The sequence below is a fragment of the Equus quagga genome, chromosome 15, assembly GCF_021613505.1.
Source record: "Equus quagga isolate Etosha38 chromosome 15, UCLA_HA_Equagga_1.0, whole genome shotgun sequence".
NCBI lineage: Eukaryota > Metazoa > Chordata > Mammalia > Perissodactyla > Equidae > Equus > Equus quagga.
Window position 1 is genome coordinate 14,288,618 of NC_060281.1, and position 26,056 is coordinate 14,314,673.

Sequence of the window (26,056 nt, forward strand, 5' to 3'; positions counted from 1 at the left end):
CTAGATCTTTATAATATTCTTAAAATATTGCAGAGAGCTTTATCCATGGAGAGGATCTAAGAGGAAGTCTGTTTTATATTTCAAATAGATGCAGATTCAAAGGCAAAACTTCTACTTTAAGATCTTTTAAAGCTTTTTCTTTTGGGAAGGGGCAGGATTTAATTTAATAGAAGCAGAAATGAAACAAAGCAAATCATGCAGTATTATCTTAATGTTTCAAGCAATTCTTTTGCTGATCAAAAATGCTTTAATAATTATAGGTGTATTTATATCTCATTTTATTTTACGTTGTGTTACCTCAATTATACTACACTTTGGTTGCTTACAGGATATACAGTCTTTGAAAGTTTTGGTCTGGGTAGTAGATTTTATCTGAAGTGTTGAAATCTGTGCCCATTCCTACCACAGTTTCTAGTGCATAGTGGGTGTGATACTGGTCCTGATATCAGTTTCCCTACATTCCCAGCATATATGAGGTCAAAACACTCATTACCTCCTTACTCCTTGGCTTCGTGTCTCCAGAATCCACTATATGCCATGGAGACAAATGGCCTAGGACAAGCACCTGGATTCGTTATCTCCTCCCCTCAAGGAGCTACAGGCTGGTGGTAAAGGTGCTGACCAGCAGGGTCCTGGGTTCCCTCCTCTCTGCAAGTAGTCTCAAGGCCAAACACAGGCTGATGGAAAAGTGCTGACCAACAAGGTCATATGCACCTACCTAAAACCCCAAATAAAAATCCTTACTTTCAGCTTTTCGGGGAGTTTGGGATTTCAGCATTAGACTTCCTCTCTCCTTGTTCAGTGCTATGCAATAATAAAATTCCTACTTTCTTCTACTACGCCTGGTGTCAGAAATTAGCTCCTGTGCTATATCAATATCAGGTGTCCAGTAATTTTTGAAGGAATATTACTGTCCTTGCTTGAAGGAACATGCTGCATTGGAAACTATCCAATTTAATTCTTTGGTTTTTGGGCCTACTGAATATTCATTGGCTTATAAAGTTTACTGAATATTCCTTGGTTTATAAAACTGATTTGTTTTCATTTATTCACTCCCCTATTTTATAGAGACAGAAACTCAGGCCAGGAAAATGATGTTGTTCTAATGTCTTATGGAAATCTGGTCAAAGAGAATCAGAACCTAGGTTTTCTTCATGGCTGTATGTCAGCTCTTCAAAAATCAATTTCCTGGAAGCCAGTTCATCACTTGATCAATGCACCACATTTACTTGTTTCTCTTCAAGTAGTCAGTTTTGGGTGACCTCCTTTCATAACTCCATTTTAAGGGATGTTAAATTTGTTTTTGCCCGGCTCCTAGGCCTACAGTTGAATGATGAGGGGTAGAGGGAGCTGGAAGCTGAGGAGGAGCGAAGGGTGGTAGTGGGCTTATTCATAGACAAAAGGCTGTAAGAAATCTTCATTTTCAAGGGCATATTAATGATTCTTCATGAATATACTACTTTTTTTCCCCTTCTTTGGATCATAGGATTAAGCTCGTCATTCTTCTCAATTTATTAAACGTTATCATTGGTTGGCTCAAGGTCTCTTTCTCTGTCCCTCTCTGTCTTTCATTTTATTCCCACTTCCTCTTCTCATCTTCCCCCAGCCCACCCTGGGCAAGCATTAAAATGAGCTTAAATTGTATCTTTTTGCTTGTAAGTATTCTTGCAGAATAGTGTTTTGTGCATACGTATTTTTAACTTACACAAATGATATCGTGTTATAGATCTTATTCGGTTTCTTACTCAGTTTCTCACTGACAACCACCAATCTACTCTCTGTTTCTATGAGTTCCACCTGATAGGCCTTAATATCTAGAATGGCAGGATACCTATCTTATTTTATAGGTTGACTTAACCATTGTTAACAGTTATTCTTTCATTAACTTTTGACTAAATGCAATTGGTTCCTAAAAAATTAAGTCAGTCAAGTGTCATTTCATTTGGGATCATGTTAAATGTACAGGTTAATGGGGAGATTTGACCTCTCCATGATATCAACCATCTAGTCCAAGAGCAAAGATCCTATGCCAACTTATTGAAATCATTGTCTGTGTCCTCTATTGAGTTTAAAAGTTTTCTTCAAAGAAAACTTCTCAGTTAAGATAATGGATAGTGTTATTGCAACTCCAAATGATATCTTATTTTTAAAACATATTTTGCGGTGAGTTATTGCTGATGTTGAGAAATGCTGTAGACTTTTTTTTTGTTCTTTTAAAAAAATCTTTATCTTTTATTCTGCCACCTTGCTGAACGCTCTTTTTTTGTTTTCTTATGGTTGGTCTATTGATTTTGTTGGTATTTATGGGTGGTGGGGGGAATAGTCATATCATCTACACATAATCTCAGCTTTATCTCTTACCCTCCAATCCTTAAACCTCTCCTTCGCTCCTCTACGTTGTCTAGAACCTTCAGTGCCATGTTTGACTGTAGTGGTGTGGGGAATTTCTTTACCTTCTTCTTCATATTAAAAGAAATGCACCAAAGTTTCCCCATGAAGTATTGTTTACTGTTGTTTTTTGGTCTATAAGTTTTATCAAGTTGGAATATAACTTAATTTATTAACAGTTGTTTTTAAAGTAGTAAATAGTTGATGAAATCTACCCAAAGCCTTTTCTGCACCTATTGAAATAATCGGATGATTTTGCCCTTTTACTCTATTATTATGGTAAATTATACTGATAGATTTTTTTTAAATGTTGAATTATCTTTACATTCTTTTGGGGGAAAAGTCTACCTGATCATGATATATCATTATTGTTTCATTACTCTTTGAATTTGTTTAGCTAATATTTTACCCAGGATTATCACATCTATATTCATAAACTAAAATGATATAGAATTTTACTTGTACTGCTCATAAATGGTTTTAGAATCAAGATTACGCTAATCTCACAAAATGAACTGGGTAACACTTGTTCTTTTTCTGTTTTCTGGGCAATCTTTAAAGTGAGGAGTAACTCTGCTTTGCTGGTGTTCACTGGTAGAGGCTTCTGGGCTTTTTGGTGGTCTTAAGACTACCATTTACATTTGTTTAATACTTTCCTGTTTCATGATTATATTTATCACAAATATGTTTGTAAGAAAAAATGTGTACGTAAGAAGAATACATTCCTTGGAGATTTTTGTAATCACTTGGCATATTGGATATTGGTGAGTTGGTCTCTTTCTTTTCTTGGCCAACTATTGAGGTAGATGTTCTTTTTGTACATTTAAGACCATTCTGTTATTATTTTTGATGGAAAAAAAACACTAAAAAGCAGTCTTTTTAAATAAATCTTTGAAATCAGTAATTTTACTGATGAGAACACAGGTTCTGGTAGTACTGGTGTATTAGCGTGCGGTGGAGGGTGAGATCCACCTACTGGATTCCAATGAGTCAGAGAAGCTTTAACTCCGACTGTGCCCTTGCTCTTCAAAAAATTTCTCTCAGCCTGTCTGTATCTAACAACCAAGGACAGATGATACTTTAAGCAATAACATAAAGATTGAAATGTTAAGCTACTTAGTTTGTTGAACTTTGTTGTCTTTCCTCCTCGCCTTGCCTGCCAGGATGCTCCTGGTGAAGTTTAATGCCCAACTGCATTGACCATCTTCTCCCAAGTTCTGGGTTACTCCCCTCATGGACATATTTCAGATCATACTCTCTATCTCTGTCTTTAAGTGCTCTTGAACCTTCGAGACTACCTAAATCTCAACTCCCTGATCATAGTATTTGATTTTGCAGTTTCTTCGTCTTAAAATGGAGATAAGGATACTCATCTCACTATGTTGTTGTGAGGGTTCCATGAGACGGGGGACTAAATGAGAACCCCCAAAGCCGAGGGGCGGATGCGGGGCAGCCGCGGGGGCTCACTCACTTCCTAAATGACTCAGTTCCACACACCAGCCTCTGAGGGAGCACAAATTCCCATCTCAGCAAAATTATAAATTATTGCATCATGGGCTTTTAGAGTCACTTATGAAGAGTCAAAACTGCAAATGCTAAGGATCTTCTGTATGTGTTCATTGGGAGAAGTAGGAGTGGCATAAATGACAAGTGCACACACATCCCATTGAGAGCCATGGAAGCAATATCTGCTCTGCAGAGGCTCTGACTAATGCTTCTTTCAGCTCCAGCCCCCAGGTCACTCTTGGCTTCTCTTGGTCTGGCCTTATTTGCCCCTCTTCTCCTTCAAGCTGATGTACAGGGAAGATTTGCTGGCTCAATTCCACTATGTCAGCCAATTTGAAGCCGGTAGCTCTGACTGGGTGGACTCAGTGACATTCCTGCAAATCACTGAAGTACTGAGGGCTGGGTGGGACCCCTGGGGGGGATGATCATGGACTCAGCCCCATCCGATGAGACTGTAACCTGTTGGGATGTGCAGAATTAAGGCAGGGGCCTCCAGGGAGCCAGGAATATGCAATGAGGAGACAGGGAGGGACGAAGAGAAATGAGAGAAGGAAATAAAGTCACAAAGAGAAATATCTGAAAGTAGTAACGCATATGGAATTTTTAGTGTTTACTCTTTTCATTGGATTTTTCTTTTTTTGGGGGGGGTGAGGAAGATTGGCTTTGAGCCAACATCTGTGCCCATCTTCCTCTATTTTAGGTGGGACATCTTTACAGTGTGGCTTGATGAGCAGTGTGTAGGTCCGTGTCTGGGATCTGAAACTGTGAACCCCAGGCCGCTGAAGAGGAGCACGCGAACTTGACCACTCAGACACGGGGCTGGCCCCCTGGATTTTTCTTTTCTAAATATCTGCCTCTCCATAATTCTCCAAACCAATTCCCCTATAGTTCTTTCTGAAATCTTTCTTCTTCATCAAAAAGCACTTCTGTGGATTAAATAAAAATGCATTACGTTATTGAAGTTTGAGAATTGGCGTTTGAGAAGGAGTTATTGCCTCCTGCTTAGAAACTTCCCAACATGCAGCAATTTATTTGGAAGACATACAATTCAGGATAACAATATTTGCTCTCAATATTTAAAAAAAATTTCACTTTCTTTTCCCTCAGTACTCTTCCCCATCCTTCTTTCTTTGCTCTTTTGCACCTCGTTTCAAACATTCGTGTCCCAGTCTGCCGCCTTCCTCGCAGACATGGGGGTGCTGATGAATGAAGCACATTGATAAGCTTCAATGGAGGGTGACTGAAGGTGCCATTTGCTGCTTGGAAAGGCTGGGAGCCAAAGGAATGTCTGTAACACAAGAAGCTTATTTTTTAAAGGATTCCCTTTCTTTTCCCTTCTCTGGACTTCATTTCTCTACACTATTCAAGTGTGCGTGTGTGTGTGTGTGTGTGTGTGTGTGTGTGGTGTGTCCATTGCCGTAGGCAGGAGAGAGGTTTCCTTTGTTGTAGAGGGTAAGTGTTTTATTTTGGGATGTGCCCCTTGCCATTGTGGAACATTCCAGGTTGGATGAATCATGCAGAACAGTGGGTTACTCTGGCTGATGCGCTTTACTGAGCACCATAGCTTTGGGGGAGGGGATCAAAACTCAGGAAAAGCCAGTCAACAGGTGCTTGTTTTTCTAGGATGGCCTTTTTCCGGTTCTTTAAGGTGCCCACAATTGCTGCCTCAGGAAGAGGATATGAAAGGCAGGGGGATGGGCAGGGGAGACAGAGGCCATGAGGGCTGTCACATATGCTAACAGCAGAGCCAGGGAGGGTCAGGCAGTAACAAGGACATCACGGTGAACTTAAGCCACTGGGTAGAATTTCTCTGTTATTGGGGATTTATGTGGGGCATACAGGAGAGCTTTCACAGCGAGGTTCTGTCAATGATGTGTATGAAGCTTCTTTCCTTGGGACATAGGATGGTCAGAGCAAGGGCCACACGGGGCCTTGAACAGAGTGGCTTCTGCAGTGACTCCTTCCCGCTCCTCCCAGCCCTCTCTGCCTGCAGGGATTTCGGAGGGCACTGCACAGGGGTGGAGTCAGTGTCAGAACTCAGCTCTGCCCTTCAAAGAGCCATCGGGCTTTTACCTTAAGTAACGGTCATGTTTAGAGCAGGGATGGCATGACCTGACTCACAGTAGATCTCCAAAGTGCATTTCCAATCATGACCCATGTTCTCTCCTAAATATTTCTCTTGTTTTGAATATAAAATATTGCTTTGGATACCACTGGAGAGTGGAAATTGGGGATGGGGTAGAAAACTACTATTAAAAAATATGCTTTAAAAATTTAAACCTTGTACATGTGTAGCTTGGAGAAAAATAAAAAATATATAAAAATTTAAAAAAATCTCTGCAGTTTTTTTGTTATACAAGTAATATCCCCTCTTAGGGCAAAATTTAGGAAATTCACAGCACAGCTCCCAAGACCCATTGCCTAGAAATATTTACTATTGACCTTTGTTCTAGATTCTTCCATATTTTTCTCAATATATACACAGATGTATTTTTTCTTTTTTTTAAGATTTTATTTTTTCCTTTTTTCTCCCCAAAAATATATTCTTCGTTGTGGGTCCTTCTAGTTGTGGCATGTGGGACACTGCCTCAGCGTGGTTTGATGAGCAGTGCCATGTCCGCGCCCAGGATTCAAACTGACGAAACACTGGGCCGCCCGCAGCAGACCGAGTGAACTTAACCACTTGGCCATGGGCCAGCCGCCACAGATGTATTTTTTTAAACAAAACTGAATCACATTGTTTTGCTTTTGTCACTTAACAATATAGCTTTAGAATAAACTCCTAAGTTGAAGGATGTGCATTTGATACTATAAGAGTTAGGACTCTTGTTTCCAAGTATTGGAATTTCAGTGTTAAATGCTTTAGGTAAAATGGGGTACAGGATATGGGAACTGAGCCTTGGGAATAAGTGGGTCCAGGGCTTAAATGCCTTGTGGATTCTGTGTCTCTTCTCTCTTTGGGTTCTCTTTATGTAATTCGTTCACTCTCTTACTGAATACTGGCAGGAAATACTGAGACCAATCGTGGAGCTTCACATCTTTCCATTTTAGCTCTCCAAGGAAATGTATTACTGATTTATGTAGACCACAAGTCCAAATTCCCATAAAAGGGCTCACTGGGATTGCTTAGATCAGATGGCGGTGTGTGGTCGTGAAAGGTTCTTGTAGAAACCTGGTGAATGGAGCAGAGGAAGAATTTTAAGAAGAATGGCCAAGAAAGAAAGACTGAGCTGTTAACAGAGGAAGGGAAGGTTCTGGGCAGAGAAAGTAATAGCACCCTCAGTGGATGCGTGTTGGTAAGCTATGCTCTGGGGAGTATATAACAATATTCACTCCCTGCAGCAGCGTGGGAGCTGTCTGTTGGCCAACAGTCTTGCCAACACTGAGAATTATCATCAAAAAGAAAATCTTTGATGAACTTTGTCGAATGGGATTTTCCTGTTTTCTCTGAATTCATGCAAGATAGATACCCCCAGCACTATTTTCCATCAACTGCTTCAGGGGAAGAGCTCCTTCAGCACTTGTGTGTTATCATTTTTTCCCTCTTAGATGTAATGTTCACCAGATGTGGGGGTGGGTCCATTTTGAAGGTGACCCCGAGTTGTCAATTTTGACCACTGTGATGTCACGCGCTGCTTCTTCCTGGCACAGGAATGATGATTACACAGGAACATGCATGAAGGGTCACAGCAGCAATAACAAAACCACATGCTCCACTGGGTAGGCCTAACCTAGATTTTTGCCCTGAAAAGGGGCTGTGGCAGGATGAGAAGAGCAGCCCATTGGCACGATGCCCAGCTCTTTGAGTGTGCTTGATTCCTTTCTAAAACACAGAGTTTGGTCTTGCGGGACCTCTGGATGAAGAAATCAAGACCATTCAAATTGCCAGGAACCATACGTTTTCCTAAGGGTTCCACTTTTCTCTTTAGTGGCCAGTAGGAGCAGGGGTGCATTGGCTCCTCTTCTGGTTTTATGCAAATCAGACAGAAACTGGAATTGCAGTTGTATTCTCAGGGGCCAAGTACGAGGGGCCAGTATGGTATCTTTTCATTATTATTATTATTATTTTTTTCCTTTTTCTCCCCAAAGCCGCCTGGTACATAGTTGCATATTCTTAGTTGTGGGTCCTTCTAGTTGTGGCATGTGGGACGTTGCCTCAGCATGACTTGATGAGTGGTAACATGTCCGTGCCCAGGATTCGAACCAACGAAACACTGGGCCACCTGCAGCAGAGTGCGCGAACTTAACCACTCGGCCCCCCAGTATGGTATCTTAAGTTTGGATGCAGGCTGTGGTTAGAACTCCTTCCATCCTGTGGCCCTCAAAGATGGGCTAGTCAAAGGGAAGGGTGGAAGAATTTGAATAGTAATGTTTACCCTGTGTTCTCTGACCCTTGTTGGAAGTCTTATGACCTGCCATAGGTGCAGAGTCACTTCCAAAACCACCCAGTAGTGAGGCTAGCTAGGTATCCTTCAGGTCAAGCTGTGAAGGTGGTCTTCTTTCTAACATAGGGGAAGACATTATTTAGTCTTAGACTTATATGGTCCTGTCCAGTTTCATCAGGTACTTTAGCCATAAAATCCCAAATTGGAAGTGACCCTTTCTTTAGCCTCCCACTGCCTGCACCTGCCATTGTTCATCTCATCTTGACCTACATGACCTCTGGTCTCCAGATGGAGAAGAGCCCTCCTCGTCAAGTACATCTGGTCTTTGACCATGCCGTATTTGTTTTTACATCTGTTAACCCTTCTGTCCTCCCAGGTGTCTTTTTGAGAGCTCCGTCACCGTGCTTCAGGATCCCCCTGCCTCTACCCCCTGTGGCGTACATCTAGCACTCGGGGAAGCTCCGTCACACTGCAGAACTGGGAAGGCAGAGAGAGCTGGCCAGCATCCCACCCCTTACTCCTGGTTTGCACAGTGTGCTGTATCCAAAGAGAAAAGCCGAAAGAGTTGGCCCAGAAATTACAAGATCTCATAGTATGGGTTTAGAACAAGAAAAATAGAAAGCGATAATTTATTAAATAATTTTTTATTGAACACCAATTTCGTTTCAGGAATATTTCAGGTACATTGTCAAAGACAAAAACTCCTATAAGCTTATGATGTACCCAGCACCAGTTTTATATCTTTTCATGTATTTTCATTTCATTCTCATGAAAAGCCTATGAGATAGATACTATTAATAATATCCCTGTTCTACATATGAGGAAACGCAGGCCCTGAAAGGTCAAGCAACTTGCCCAAAGTGGCACAGCAGGTGGGGGAGAGGGTGTTGGGATTTGAGTCCAGGCAGTCTGGCTCCATTGCTTATGTCTAAACTCCACACCTTTGGAATACCCACTCTGAAGCCTTGATGTACTCAGGAGGACACGTGGTTCCAGACTAGCATCTCAACAGCTCATAAATGAAGGCTTTCCAGGCAAGATATTTCTTTAATATGCTACTGTCGGTCTCATGTGTGAAGCATTTTTTTTAGTAAAAATTATTACCTACTAGTAACATATACAAGGATGAATGCATGCTACATGACAGTAGAATTAACAGTTAGAATAGAAAAATACCCTTAATGAAGTTTTAGTTTTTGAGGTTTTCTATTTTTTTGTTTTAAATCTAGTCTTCCCCTTTTAGCTACAGGTAACTGTGGCCACAACATTGTCCTTGAGCTGTTGCCATTTACAACAACAAAACAGCAGCTACCATCTCTTGAGGAATAATATTTGGCTCTTCACAAACATTATCTTTTGAAATCCTTAACTTTAAGTGTCGTTGTCCCCATTTTATGATGAAGAAACTAAGGTTTATACAATGTTAATGGAGGCTCAGAAAGGCTATATCACAGCTAACAAATGAGAGGGGCAGAGTTAAAACCCAGGCTTCCTGCCTCCAAGTTACATGCCAGTGAGCCCCAGGCTTCCCTGTGTGGAGACTGCGGTGGGCTCTACGCATCATACGAGCGTAATTGTGTCAGAGGGTGGCTTGTGAACACATGTGCTTCTGGAATTCAAACAAATGTTCCTGAGCACATCTAAGTTCTGGGCACATTGCCAGGTGCACTGTCAAAGACACAAATCTTGAAAGAGAAATTGGAAGGACAGGTCAGGATCTCCTCTTAATAACAGATAACAATTATTGAGAGCTTTCTAACTCCTTTCCTTGTATTCTCACTTCATTCCACATAAAACCATATGAGGTAGGTGCTATGATTATTATTCCAATTCTACAGATCAGGAAACTGAGTCACATATATATGTCTTAAGGAATAGATATTTTGGGCTGAATGGATCCATAGAAACTTGATGGTACACAGTGTGCCAGGTGTGTTTGGTGGACTAAATAAGAAGAATCGCGTCTTGGAACTAGCCATGCTCTGACTAGCAATTCCGTTAAGTTGGGCCATATTTATATGTCCAATTTCTTTACTTAGACCGTTACCACTTATGAGCAGGGGCCCTGTCTTGTGTGTCTCATGTTTTCCCCCTGGTTGGCCCAGGGCTGGCACAATTTCCATTCTTAAAATCTTTGCTGTGTATGTCAAGAGTGTGTGACTGGGTCTAGTTGTGGGTACAAAGGCACAGAGCTCTCTGTGTTGAGCTTTCACATCTTTCTCACTTTTGAAGCCAGGGCTCCTCTTTTCTCTCATGAGACTATGATAACAAAACCAGAATGGTTTTCTTAAGGGAAGTATGAGCAGGTAATTTCAGCCACACGTGAGTTGCTTCTGTTTCTCCAAGGACTGGGCATTGCCAGCCCTGCTGTAGCTGGTTGAAGGGGACCAAACCTCTCAGGAAGACGGACTTGGTTCCGTTTGACCAGCCAGAGCAGGGGGCAGCTCCTTGGGAGGTGACTGCAGCCTCTAGTGTGAAGAGTCTTTGGTACATCCTGAACATCACTTGTCCGAGCCTGCAACACAGAGAGAACCAGCATTAGCACGAATCCAGTCCCAGAGCTCGCCTTGCCCAGAATGTCCTCTTACAGGATTTATGAAAACCATGCCCAATTTGTATTTTGCATTGTATGACTTCGTTTTATTTTCTTTCTTTGATCCTTATTCCTTTTTCAAATATGGACATTGTGAAGAACCGAAATGATATAAAATTGTAGAATGACAAAATGAAAGTCTCCCATAATTCTCTCTCGTCTCATCTTCCAAAATAAATTCAACATTTTGGTGTGTATATTTTGAATATCTTACATCTTAATTTTTAAAATAAATTTTATCATTTTTTTGTTTAAATATGATGTATTTATAAGAGAACATATGTAATACATGTATAGTTATGACACATAATGATAAAACCAATACCCACAATCACCTATCTTAGAAAAAGAACTTTACCAACACTGTTGAGCCTTCCCGAATGCTTTTCTTAATTTATCTCTTTAGTTTCCCTTCAGAGATAACTGCTATTCCTTTTGTTCTTACAATTTAAATGTTCTTCTCTATAGCTTGTGTATTACTTGTTTTTAATATAATGGTAGCCTATCACAGGTATTCTTATGTGACTTGATATTTTCACTTGAAATGACATTTGCAAGATTCATCCATATTGATGTGGCTGCTATAGCTTATTAATTTGCATTGTTTGATAGTTTTCTACTATGTGAATATAATAGACTTTATTTAGTCATTCTCCCACCGATAGACATTGAGCTGGTTTGGTTTAACAAATGGGCAGAACTGACTAAGTGGTTTCTCGAGGGAGGTGGTGATAACTTTGATTCTTACAGATTTTAAAGGAGAAGTCTAGATTCCAATATGTAGGAACTTGTAGGTTGCCTTTGCAAAGGAGAAACAATATTTACCAGTCAAACACCTGGGAGTGGGCCCAGACACCCTTCAGGTGATTCTGATGCAGCTAAAGTTTGAGAACGGCTGGACTAGCAGAGGTACCCACTGATTTCTCCCTGTTTCTACGAAAGTGTGATCGAGGGGGCAGGGAGCTGATTAAGAAGGAGATGCTCCCCAGACAGGTGGTCTGGCCATCTGTCAAAGACAAATGTATTTGAGCAGGTGGGGAAAAGGTAGGATGGAAGGATAGTTTGTAGGATGCCAGAAAGCTGCCCTTCTCCCTTGGGGGCAGGTGTGCCTGCATTTTATTTCCTCTCACTGACAAAGAGAAATGTAATGGAGTGGAAACCGTGTGACGTTGGAGTCACACTTATTGGGTTTGAACTCATTGATGCTTCCTAGCGCTTTTGCTCTTAGGAAGTTAGATAACATCTTTAAACCTCAGTTTCTGTATCCGTACAGTGGGGGAGCATCAGTGCTTCCACCTCGCCTGCTTGTTGCAAGGCTTAGTGATACCAAAGGAAAGGTCCTCAACATTAAGTCCGCTGCAGCACAGTGGACACTTTCAGGGGTTGTGGGAGAGTCCTAGAGACGATTCTGACTGCTTGTGAGGCCAAGAGTTTCACTCTCAACTCCAGACTGTCCGTCACACGTTTCCTTTCCCTCGGCTGCAAGTATTTTCATTTCATGTCTGAAATTGTTGAAACCGCTGATCAGGAAAACCAGAACTGGTTTACCCAGCCAAGCAGGACCCCAGTTTAGGAGCTCTGTCTGGAATAAATAAGATGTCCCAGAAATCAAAGCACTCAGTGGGGCACCGTAGAAGCGGTAACTAGGTGAAACACACTGTGGTGGTGGTGGTGGGAAAGCAGGGGCCCCACCAGCTATGGCTTGGTTCTAGAATGGCTTGGGCAGGATGATGGCAAAGCTTCTTTCTTGTACTGAGTCGTCTCTTCCTTGGCACGTGTCCTACTAGCTCAGCTGTCGGGCATCTTAACTTTCCCCTCCTCCTCCTAATGACTTAGGTGTCTTGGGGCCACTGCTCACCAGCGTTTCCTCTGGCTAACCTCATCCTAGCCCAACCATCCTTCCCCAGCTCCTTCTGGGGAGCGAGGAGTAGGCAGCTGTGGAGGGGGAAGTCAGCCAGACAGTTTGACATCAGGATGGAAAAAGTACGTGCATCCAGCTCGTCAGTCAGAAAGACAAGTCTCTTGCAGTGCAATTTCTTCAACCAGGACATTACTCTTCATCATCTTACCTCTGGTCTTCTTTACTCATGTCCTGTTGCACCCACACAACACACCCCCAGTCTCTGAGCAGACAACATGAAATCAACCTAAGGCTCTGAAGGGAAAACTATCTTTAGAGCAGATATGATTTAGAAAAGGGAAAGGCTTGTCACTGGAAAGAAGCACAACTTTGAGGCATCTGCCTAATTTACAGACAGGAAGATGAACCAAGGTTCTTAAGAGTAGGGCAGTGATTTTCCTCGGAAGATGGTGTGCCCTAGTATGCTGATGTCAGAGACCTTATTCATTGAAAGCCCCACTATCTAAAGCAGGTTTCTCAGCATATTGACATTTTGGGCCAGATAAGTCTTTGCTGTGGAGGGCTGTCCTGTGCCTTGTCAGGTGTTTAGCAGCATGTCTGGTCTGTACTCACTAGACGCCAGTATAGCCCCCTGGTTGTGACAGTCAAAATGTCCCCAGACAATGCCAAATGAGCCCTGAGGGGCAAAACCACCTCCAGTTGAGAATCGCTGATCTGAAGCTGTGTCTCTGTGTTCAGTCCTGCAGCTGCCTCAGCTCTAGTAATTCCCCCATGTTCTTCTAGAGTCCTCAACCCCCAAGCAGGACAGGTTGGCATGCCCTTGAAGACCATTAGACAACTTCCCGGTGTCTGGAAGAGGTGGGTGGGTGGTGTCACCTGTGTTGCCGCAGCCTGGTGGGGGCTTGGCCCAGTGTGCTCTGGGTGCTGTCGCCTCTGAGGGAATAGTCCCGTTGTCTCTGGCCACTCCACAGTCATCCTTCCCTGTCCCCCTCTTCCCATGGCCTCGTTGTGCTGCTTCTCAGTTCACTTTTATAGCCCTCTCCTGTGCATCTTGGCAGATGTACGTCAAATCCTTTCATGGTTCTGCTTAAGAACTCATAGTAACAATTCTCGTGTGGTCCCAGCCCTCATCTCACACATACTCACCCTAACAACAAGGAAGCAGAGCTGTGGAACTCATGAAGCCATTCTGGAGCTGGGGTTTAAGTGAGGGAGGGAGATCCCATCAGCCTCCTGGCTCATTCTGAAATGCTGGGGTAGGTGATGGCCTGAGCCTTGGGTGACCAGTCTCTCCTCATGCTCAGGGCCTCCCTTCGTAAGTCCAACTCCTTTGTGGTGTGGGTTCAGGCTCTTTAGGGTCAGGGTGGGAACTCAGTGGTTCAGGGAAGGGAGGAGAAAGGAACTTAGCCAATCAGATGAGTGAATCACCATTTTAGCACCGCAAAGCTTTTCTGCAAACAGCCTCACCCCACGCTGATTTGTGACAGGGTTGCGATGTGAAGTGGAAAGGAGAGCAGAGCAGGGTCAGAGGACTGACTGTGTGACCTGAGGCTGTAGTCTCCTGAGTCTCACGGCACCTGCCTATCTGCAAGGAAAGCCCTTGGAAATGTGCAAACTGCCACTGACACAGATGAGTATAAAGGAAAGTGATACAGATGGAGTGGAAGGAATTACAATTCAGTCTGGTTCGTAGAAACATCTTTCAGGAACAAAAAGACTGGAGGAAGGAGCTTGGAGGGCGAGGGCTGATTCCGGGGAAAACCTTTAGATGATGTGGCCTCTCTCTGCCTAGTGGGCATGGGAAGCTAGGACAACAACCAGTGTGCCTGACTCTTGGGCTGAGCGGTGAAACCTCAAGAAGGAGGGAAGGGCGGGTGGGAGAGGACATCAGACGGGACTCAGAGGCCGTCGCTTCATTGGTGAGGGAGACAGCTTCTGGTGCAAAGCCCTGATGAGGAAGAAGGTGAAACCTGTGCTCTGGGGGGCGACCGTGGGGCTGGCGAAGAGGCACTTGCAGAAACCACACACTTCCTTACATTCCATAGCAAAGTAATCCGTATGGGGATATAAAGAAGCATGTGGCCTCGGGAAGCAGTCTTGGCTCCAGCCTGGCTTCTTCTGTCGTCCAGATGCAGCCCAGCATCTCAGATGTGGGCCACTTACATCCTTCCTCCTCCTCTAGGTGGGCAACGCTTAGAGGGAGGGACCACTGGGAACTTATCTCATCCGTCCTGTCATCCTCCAGACCATCCTGGAATACAGCTATTGTGAGGGTTGGTGGCACTCTTTGGGACCTAATTTCTTCCTTTACTGTTTGTTCACAAATAAATGGCAGACAACTTTCACCGGCTTATTTGGGTGTAGCGATAATCTTTGTGATTAGTATTCATTAATTTAATAGCTGCTGCTTATATATTTCAATATGATGCTTTTTTAATGTTTGGAATCCCATGAAGCAAAAGTTAAAAAAGAGAGAGAGAACCCAAGAGAACTATTCTGCACATGCACAGAGAGCAACTCCTGCTTAGAACTCCCAGGCCCCCCAGTTTCCTACTGTATGTCTGTCTGTCGTGGGCGCATGTCGATGGGCCGCAGCTGCCGGCACAGCATTCCAAGCCCAATTGTTCATTGTGGAAAGGATCTTTTTGTTCGGCTTCTTCTCCCCTAGCCCATCACCTGCCCCACAATCTGTGAGGCCCGGGCTGTGAAAGAGTGAGGGACGTTGGCAGCTGCCGAGCCCCTCGGGGTCTGCACAGGCCACCCTGGCTGGAGGAAGGTGGGGGTTTCAGCTTCATGGCATCTGATTCTCTGGCAGGAAACAGGGAGTGTGCGAAGAGAAGAATTGCACCCCAAAGAAGGTTTGAGGCTGAAGGCACTGACAAGGGCAGTTCATGAAATCTATTAATAAAAGTCATAAAAATAAGAACAAATTCTTTTTAAACATCCTCTCTATGACAGGGATTGTTCGGGGTGCTTTGCTTAGACGAGCTCCTTAAATTCTCACTACTCTGTGAAATCGCCATTATTTTTATCTGGTTTTACAGATGAGGGTCATAGAAACGAACTGGTTTACATATACATAAATGGTAATCGTTTAAAAAAACTAATTGGGTTGGAGGGACAGTCTTGGACCAACCCATGGAGATAGACTTGCAGGGTAGGAGTTGAGAAGGAAGCAAGGGAGGGAGGAAACAGTATGGGCTTTATGCTTTGTGCACGTTTATTCCTCTGCAGCTGTGCACTTGGTTTGCTGGTGCTGGTGGTGGCTTAGAATTCATAGTTTTTCTCAGGAAAATAGGTAAATGTCCTAGGCACCCCATTTAAAATGTTTCTGGCTGACCTTGGGAGTCATCCAATAACTCATATAATACAATCCAGCGGCCATATGAGCTTCTGCTACGAAAACATGGTTCTCTCCCATAGTCAAGTGCAAGCTTCATATGAGTGAGAATATGGGGCTGCTCTTCCTCTCCCAGGTTTGGGGACAGTGGTCAATCAAAAGCAGCGGCTGATGGGCAGGAGAGGCGGGGGGCCAAGGAGAAGCTGTGGCTGTGCCTTTGAGAAGATTAAAAGGTCTCATCTCTTCCGGTGAATCAGGGAACTTAGGAGCTGAGACAAGTTTCCTTATAACTAGTGAAACCTGTCAGATCAAGATCTTCCAAAGGGTTTGGCATGTGAGTTTCAGAAGTGAAAGTTTGCACAGATGAGAAAGACCACTGGGTTCTTTGGTCCAGAGAACTAGAAAGAACCAGCGTTAATAGACTTGCCATTCATGAGCCAGCTGAGGCCCAGAAGGTGATCAATTTGTGTAAGAATACAAAAGAAATAGATTTCCAGGGAAATGATGTGAGATAACCAAGACAGTGCTAACCATCCACTTGTGAGAATGTCCCCAATTTGGGTGTGAGTTGTTGTCTTTGTCAAGCTCAACCTCATATGGTCAAAAAGTCAAAATTTGCCTTCAAAATCTTCAGGAAAAAAAAACAACAATAAAAACTTTTAATAGCCAATTACTTGATCATTCTTGAGTCTGAGGAACTAAATTCTTATTGACTTAGAACACATAAAGAATTGTGAACCCAAAGGTCAAGTTCGAAATGGGAATACCTATGACAAAAGTCTTGTCTTAACACTCGTCCTGGTTTCCCTGGTCATAACAAGATGCAAGGAAGGAAATCGATGGAACAGATTAGAAAATGGAGTGAAAGTTGGGCTGGAAAAACAAAACGAACAATGACAACAAAATCAAAACGTTTCAGACGAGGCATAAATGCGGAAAGGAAGCCTAGGATGGAATATAAAGGCACGTTTCTCTGAGTTTTGCACAGGGCAAAGGGCATTGATATGGCAGGCGCATGTAGGTCTTTTCCATACTATTTGTTTGGTTTCTTACCTGCCCAAATCTTCTGACTTTGGCAGGTGATGCTAATAGGAAGAATGGGGAGTTTTGGTGTGTCACTTGGCCACTTGTGTGCTATGTGATATTGGCGAAGTCCCCACCTTTCTGTCCCTCCTCTCTGCACCGGATCCCATGCCACTTATCTGCAAATAGTGGTTGTGTAACCCCATCTGCCCATCATAGGGCAGGTTGGAGATTAATGACATAACACACATGAGGGTCTTGAGTTTCTTAGAACAGGCCGATGGCAATATAAAATGTCACTCACCATGTTATTGAAAGCAAGATTTATTTCTCCCTCCCTCTGCCCTGTAATCAGACAGTTGTTTGAAAGCCTTAAATTAATTGTCCTTTCCCTTGTTCTTGAGAATCAAGTACCATTTTACAGCATTTGGAACTTAAGTAACAGTAAAAGTATCATCAGAAATGTAAACAGCAGACACAGTTCTTTTTCCTATTTCTCTCTCCGAGCAGGGGAGTATTTGAACATAAATGACTCAGACACAACATTACAGAGAAGTGAGGATGGTGATTTCGCATTAACGGTCCTCAGAAAGCCTCTTAGATTTGGGAAAAATCAAGGGCGGGTTGAGACAGAGGGAAGTCTGGATTATAGACTAACACCATGTAATCTTCAAGGTTATTGGCGGCAGAGGGGTGTGGGGAGGAAGAGCATGGCCGGGGCATCTGTGCATTCTGGCTCTATGACCTTGAGCAAGCTACTTAAGCTCCTTGAGCCTCACTTTCCTCATCTGTAAAGTGAGAATAATAATACTGACTCAACAGGAGGCTTCAATGAGGTAGATTTATGTAACATGCTGTGAACACAGCATTAGATGTCTAATAAGTAATTCGTATGACTATTATTTAATATTAATTAATATAAATACAGCAACTGAAACTACTCAGCACATGAAGGTCTTTATATTTGATTGACTAGTTTCATTCAGATGACAATTGTTATGCAAGGGGTGGTTCTAAGATACTTGGGAAAGCTTAAATATTATCAAAAATATTTCTCCCACAATTTTGGTTTCTTTTTTTTTAAAAAAAAATTTTCATATTTTGCTATGTTTGAAAAGGATTTGTTAAGAAAAGATATCCATCAGCACCATTTCTGACAAAATTTTCAGGACTTTTATGAAACAATATAGATGATGAGATGCCCTGAGTGTCCCCTTATTGACCACAAGGCCTTTGCCCTCTGACAACAGATCTGACCTTGGTTAGACATGTGTATGCTGGATGAGGAGAGGAAATCAGGACTTCCTGCAGAAGAAAAATCACCGGTGTCTCATTCTCTGAATTTCGAATTTAGGCATCTTAGCGCTCCCTATCCTTTCTCTGCCCCACAGTTAGGCCGGGAAGTTTTAAACAATCGGTAATAATTTCTTAAACTATAATCAAAATTGCATGCTTTTATGGAGATTAGAACTCCGCTAGCGTCTGCAGGAGGAGCATCTGCAAAGATACGGCCACCCCAAAGTCTGAGCACTTGTGACCTTATACACTGGAATCACTGCTGGTGTTCTTGGTGGCTGTCCATGAAACAAGTTATGCTGGAGTTCACCAAGTTACAAGCCAAATTATTTGTGGTTTACCATCATCTGGCTGAGGAGGTAGGAAATAAAGCAGAGGCCCCTCCTTTTAAGGCAAGTATGGGGTAGTACGTTGGGGTAGGACCTTCTTTTTCCTAAGGCTCAGCCAGAACGTCTTGCTATTTTTAGAGGACCGGCCAGTTCTGAATATTGATTCAGTCATGGGCATGTGTCCCATTTTAACTTCCCAGGGGCAGCCAGGAACAAGGCCAGCTTCGAAAGCCCATCTTCTCTCCCTGCAGGCATCCTGCCACCTTTCTCAGAAGAGGTGAGTATTGGTGGCATTTTGCCGTCACTGTTGTCCTTGCCCTGCCTCTCATCAGAGCTGGAGAGCTGGAGCAGGCACTTCTGGGGAGGATGGGGCAAAGCGTGGAGAGGGAGCCAACATCATACTAAGCTGTTTACTATGTCGCTTCCAGCAATTCTGTGGAGCATGTCTTACTACACAGGATGAAATGGTCTCCAGCAGGTTAAGTACTGTGGAGGCATAGAGTGCTTAAGAAACTCACCCAAATCACACAGCTAGTAAATGGCTGACCTACGACTTGACCTCTCCAACCCAAAACACACCTTCATTCAGATATGCCGTATTTCGCAAACCTTGCCTGATCCTTGGTGCTCCAGAGGCACTTTTTAAAACTCCCATTCTTACACCCCACTCCAGAGCCAGGGAATCAGAATCTCCAGGGGAAGGGCTGGGTGTCCATATTTTTAACAAGCACGCCCACGGTGATTTCAACGCTCAGTAAATTTGAGAAAGAACAGCTCTAGGAGAGTTGCTTTTTGAACTTGAGTGAACATCTGAATCACAAGGGAGCTGTTAAAATGCAGATTATTCTGATTTGCTCTTAAAGGTGCTGAAATAAGCCATCTGGACCGGGACCCAGGAATCTGCCTTTTTGCAACCACTCCTGATTTGTTCTGTTGCAAGTGGGACTTTGAAAAACATTGATCTAATGATAAACAAGAAAGAGAGACACAGATACTGAAGTAATGAAATCATCAATACTGGAAAGGACTCATCTTACAACAGTCTAAGGGAAATGACTTAGTTTGGAGTAAAGGAAGAATTTCTTCAAACATGGTAACAAATGTTTAGACCCAGAATGGGGGATCCCTCTCCACAACACGAATATTTAACATATTAACAACAGAAAGGGGAGCGGGTACTACTGTCCACACTGGACCACTGACATCTTATCTTTCCAATGTTCTCTATGCTCAGCTTCCACCTGGAATGTTCTTTTCTCTTTGCCCATCTTCACCATTACTCCCTCTTTAAGGCTCAGCTCAAAAGACTTTCTCCATAAAATTTTCTTCCAGTTGTCTAGTTCCTGTTATTGCACATGTACTTGGGCACTTACCACATCTCACCTAGCGGTCTGATTCCTTGTGTCCCTGTAACGCGTGCATCTCCTCTCATATGGGCTGGCATCCTGACTGCCTCATTTTTGATTTCCCACACCACCCAGTGAAGGCCTTTGCTCGGTAAGGGTGGAGCAGATAAAACTACCACCACCACACTTAGAGAGCACTTACTGTGTGCAGGCACTGTTCTCAGTGCTGTAACAAGTAACTTACATTATAATAATTCATATTTTATGGATGAAGGACACAGGCAGTGACGGAGAGGTTGTTCTTTGTGGAAGGGTCTCCTTTAGAAGCTATAGCCCTGTAGGTGACCAGAGTCGCACCTGTAAGGAGATCCGAGCTCTGTGGATTCTGGAAATAAAAAATCTTAACCTTTGAATTTAGTCTACCAGAGGCACCTGGAGGGCCAGCTAACACACAGATTGCCATCTCTGACCCCTAGAGTTTCTGAGTCAGTAGGTCTGAGTTGGGTCTGAGAATATGCATCTCTAACAATTTCCCAGGTGATGCTGATGCTGTTGGTCTGGGGACTGCACTTCGAGAACCACTGTTCTAGTGCAATGTTTCTGACACTCAACAGTTCAGGGCAAGGAATGGGACTCTTACATTCTGACCTTCCTAAAAATGAGAAGGTGAAGAAGAAGAGTAAAGCCACACAGAAGTCAGGAAGGTGTGACCCCTCTTCAAGAGTGTGGTTGTAGGAGCTTTCACCAATGAGGGTGCAGACAGATGGTCAACACTACGAAGAGAGGGGAAGCCCGTCTGTGAAGTTACCAAGGGTTCTCACTTAACGGCTTGTAAATAACTGGGCCCATCCCTTCACCTCCCAGTTCTTACCAATAAAACTTAAAGTGGAGTTTGGAGAAGAATGGATAAAAAATGAGGTGAATGTTTTTCTTGAGAAGACAGCCCAACAGAGGGTCCACTGACTCATACGACCTCATATTGTATTCGTGAAGGGATCATAATGATAATACAACGTAATATAACGTAATAATACAGAATGATGAGAAAGCTCTTTAGCTCCAACATTTCTTAAGTTTTTTCTAAGTGTGCCTGTTAAGTTGAGTGAGCATTAAGAATTGCTTAAGGTCCAGGGGACAAATAGGAGAATCTGGTACTTGTCCTAGTTTTCCAAAGAAACACATTGCTGAGGGACTGAGTTTCTTAGTTTTTAAAAACGAGGTAACACTTCACATTGTCTTAGTGGGGACATCTGTGAGGTCATCCAAAACCTACTCCCATTCAACGATTGACATTGGAGATAAATTACTTATCAGAAATAAATTCCTTTGAGTTACTTTGAAGAAAATTTCAACATACATTCAAAATATTTTACCAAGGCACTGAAAGGGCAAGCAGCAAGTTCAAGGTCACGCGCTGTCAAACTCTCATCCATCACTCCTAAAATCTTAGCTCTTCTTTAGGTAATTGAACAGCCCCTAGGGTGATTATGCGTGATCTCCCCCTTTGAGCTTTCCTTATCCCTCTGTCTTCCACGCCCACCCTCCTCCCCCCGCCTGCCTTTGCTTTAAGCCCCAGCACACAGAAACGAGTCCGCTGTCAGTACCAGCCGACAAGTCATTCCCATGCACCAATAATGTGGGCAGGGGCGATCTCTCTCATTCATTTCCCCTCGCCTCGCTCTGCCTGAGGGATCTGGATTCTAGCAGTCCTCCCCCGCCGGTGTGAGATGCAGAACGTGGAGCTTCACCTGCCCCTATAGACGCTGCCGTGCTGGCTCCAGATGACAGAAGCAGATCGCCTGCAGGGCTTCCCAAAAATTCACAAAGAAAGAAAGACAGATGGGCCAGGCAGGAACGCCCAGAGGACAATTAGAGGAGAAAGAAGCCCGCGGGAGCAGCTCGGTACATACCTGGGGAAAAGTTGCAGGCGGGTCCTTCTCAGCTGTGTGCCTTCTCCGACAGGTTTCGGCCCCATTGAGGTGCTCAGAGCACGGTTGTTATTTATTTATTTTTTTTCAGCGCTGGCAGTGTTGGCTTGCGTTTCTATGCCTTCCTGTCAGAATTCTCTCAAGGAAACAGCAGCTGGTGAGCTCAGAAATGTCAGTCAGAATCTTGGCCTAGTTTGGGGCCTTGAAGATTCTTACAGAAAGTTAAAAAGGTTTCTGGGCCAGTGTGTCCTTTGGGTTTTCCCTCTTCTGCTTCTCACCTTTTCCTTCTTCAATTTTTTTTTTCATTTTTACCTAGTAACCAGCTACTTAAATTGCCTGCCTCCGTCTTTCTGATGGTCCCCTCTTGGGTACGGCTAGGGCTCGTCTTCCAGCTCAGCCCGACAGCCTGGTGATTTTCTAAGCATTTAACTAGGACTTGTGCACTGCTTGCTTCTTTTGTCTCCGTCTTAAGACCCTTTTCCCTGTTACTCCTTTCTCTTTCTTTTTAACCGCCCTCCTTCTGGTCACACATGGAGAAATCATCTTTGTCTTTCCTTTATGCACGTTCCCTTTCCTGATTGTCTGTCATTTCTCCCTCTCTGTGCCCTGTCCGCTCATTTCTCTTCCCTTCTTTTAATCCTGTCCTTCATTCTAGCTTTACCTCATATTGTGTCCTGTCTAGATGTGACCGAGCTTTTAGCTTCGGATCTCCTGTCCTCCCCTCTCCTCCCGTTCCTCGGGCAGTCTCGCTGTCTGCCTTCTCCTGTCTCTGCTCTCCGAAGGCGAGCCTCCTCCTTTTTGTCCTCTGCAGCCCTCTGCCCACCCCCAGCACACTCTCCCACCTGTTTGTGTCTTTTAAGGGCCTTGGTCATGTCCATGCCTTCTGTCCACCTCAATCACCACAGTGACGGCCTCTGAGAGCTGTTAAATTACACCTCTTCAGCTGTCCCATTGCAAGGAGAAATGTCCTTTGCTAAATCCTTTTTCAGATGGGCAGATCTATATGAATGCTTCTGTTTGTGAAATATACTGAAATGATGCATGTATTACTTTAGATAGTAAGAACATCAATTTTTTCAAGTGAATGAATCCCCATCTCTTTCTCCTGGGTTTCTTTTAGGTTAGGCCGTTACATACCACCTCAGATACAGCCCTTTTAGCTTGTTTCTAACTTATTTTGGCCATTTTTCATATGGGAGGGTGGTTGTGGTGGAGTTATGGAAAATGTGGCTAGTTTGGGACTTGACTAGATGTTCGATAATGCGTATTTAGTGAATGCCTGCCAAATCGCAGTGTCTGAGATCAAGCACTGGAAATACAAAGAAGTGTCTATGTTCCCCGCCTTGAGAGACTTCAACAGGTTCTTTTGGGGGCAGAACTTGAATCCACAGCGGGGTGGGGGGCAGGAAAATATGGTCATTGCAAACTGATATTACAGAAAACAAGTACAGTTGGCATCCAGAAGCAGAGATTGATAAGTGGTGGACTGGGTAGTGACAGCTTCATGGAGGACGCTGGGTGCCAGCTGGGTCTTGAAGATAGGGAGGGCCTACATACCTGAAGAGGTGAGGGAAGGGCTTTCCCACAGTGGGGAACAATTTCAGTAAAAGCATAGAAGCAGGGATGTGCAGAGTGTGTTCGGGAAATACTAATTAACCTGCGGCTGGCTCTAATGCTTTGTGAAGGGGTCAGCCTGGGGAAGGCCTTGGGCATGAAGCAGCCATTTTGAGAAAATAGACTCATAGTAGAAAATCTTGATTTTTTTAGAGTTCTTTTAGACCACACATTTACAGGTAACAAGTTAAAAAGAGTGATGCTATAGTGTTATAATTTCTGTAACTTAAATGAATTTGAATTTGGATTCTTTGATAATTATCGGCTGGAAAACCATAGTCTGAAATCTGCTGCTAATGAGTGTTGAGAAACAAACATTTCTCTTCAATCCTCAAAATGTGGACATTCTTTTTCTTATCGAATTCTGGCATTTGTTCTAACGTAGAAGGTCTACTGTCGTAAACGTAGGAAAGTTCTCATCCCACTCAATGACAATCTGTCTCCAGTTCTGTCTCCTTCACACAGCCTGCCTCAAACTCTAGTCAACACCGGTCTTTCCCCTTGCTGAAGGTTCAGATCCCAGCTTGGCTGGATTAAGCATTTGTTATAGGTCTGTATACTTTGGGACATGTCGTGTTACTGTTTTAAGATTTGTTTTACAATTTTGTGTGTGTGTAAGTCTTGAATTTATAGAACTATAAACACCTGGAAGTCAAATTCATACTTATTTTGATTTCTTCCCTTGTCTCCAGCAGGATGTAAGGTATACAGTAAGCTCCTAATAAATGTTTGTTAAATCAAATTGTATAAAGAGGTTTGCTAAAACTCTACAACAAAATATAAACCCACCAGGCACCCTACTGATAGGAAGATAAGCATCTTTTTAATGTTGTATTAATCTTTTAGTTCTTCTGAGATTTATCTAGGTTCAAAAGAGAGAAGTAACCTTCACTTAATGACTTATCTGTATCTAGGGTTACACTTTACATTTTTAAGCCACGTTTTCTCGCGAGCCTCAAAGGCTATTTGGCATAGGTAAACCAGAGAGGTATTGGTGTTCAAATTTGGAAGATGAGCCATCAGAAGTACAGAGCAGTGATGGGACTTGCTGAGGGCCACATGGCTAGTTATTGAAAAAGTTGGGATGAAACCCATGTCTTAGGACTCCTAATCAATTCCCTTTCTTTTTTTTTTTTTGACTTAGCACATTTTAGGTGAGGAATTCTGATTTCCCTGATAAAGAGTTACTTTTGTTTTCCCCAAAGTCTTCTGTAAACCAGGTTGGTTTTTAACAAGGCAAGTTGTTCAATGAAGTAGAAGTGGAAGTAAGGAGTGCGGAGGATCTTTTCGTGAGTCTTTCCTCACAAGATTCTCCTCCCTGTGGAAATCTCCAGAAGCCAAAAAATGGGTAAAATTAGAGCTAGTCTGAGCAAGGTTATCTTCAAGATTAATCTTCCAGATAATCTCGCTTGGTTACCTCATTTAGTATATGAGGAAACCAAGGCGCAGGTTAGCAAAGAGACTTGCTCTCGGTTACAGAACTGGATCCCCTGATCGCTAGGTCTTTGCTCCTTGTCTTGCATTCTAATTGCCTCCTGTTTGGTAAAGAGCCCCTTGGAGAGCCTTCTCCCCAACAAGGTGACACTGGGAGAGGGCAGTGAGGCTGGAGGGAATACACGGGCTGACTTATCCATGGCTGCAGGCCACCTCTTAGAGCCTTCCAACAGTGAGCAGAAACTGGGGGAAAATCCCTCAACTGTGTGGGGAATGCAGAGAACTCTGTTCCATGTAAAACATGGGCTTAATGCTTTATAGTGGGCTCAGCTACCGAATTTCATAAGGGTGATAATAATAATAATGAAATCATAGGATGATAATAATAAATCCTTTGAGATGCTGCCAGAACTACATATTGCAGGCTTTAGACGCCAATGGGCAGCTGCTTGGCTAAATGTGGCCCCCAGTTGTCAAGGAGAGACCCACCCTGATACAGGAGAAACAAATCAACAAGGATGTGCAGGGCACACACAGGGCAGAACCACTTGGAGGTGAAGGTTTCAATTTAGATGCCATCGCTTCCCTGAAGGAATTAGCAAATTGAAAATATGCTCAAAAGTCAAGTTTGACATCGAGGCATCCATGGCCCCATGAACTGGTTTGTATGTATGGATCAGAGATCAGATAAAGTTTCATGTGCCCCTGTTGATGATCCTGTTTTCAACCAAATGGTTGGCAGTTGTCAGCGTTGTGGAGCTGGATGCTCACGAAGGTAGTGTTAGCAATAAAGTTGTCTTAACTGTTGCATTTCAAAGATGGTTTGGTTTCACCAGAACTGCAAGGTAGGATTTTGCTACCTACTGCATAATTGCTACAAATCACTGATTCTCATCTCAATTTCCTCATCTAAAAACTAGAGGTAACAATAGCTGAGCTACCTTCCTTATTAGGTGTGTTGGGAGGATTCAGTGAGGTCGCATGTTTGCTATGAGGTATCCCAAGGTGGTTCT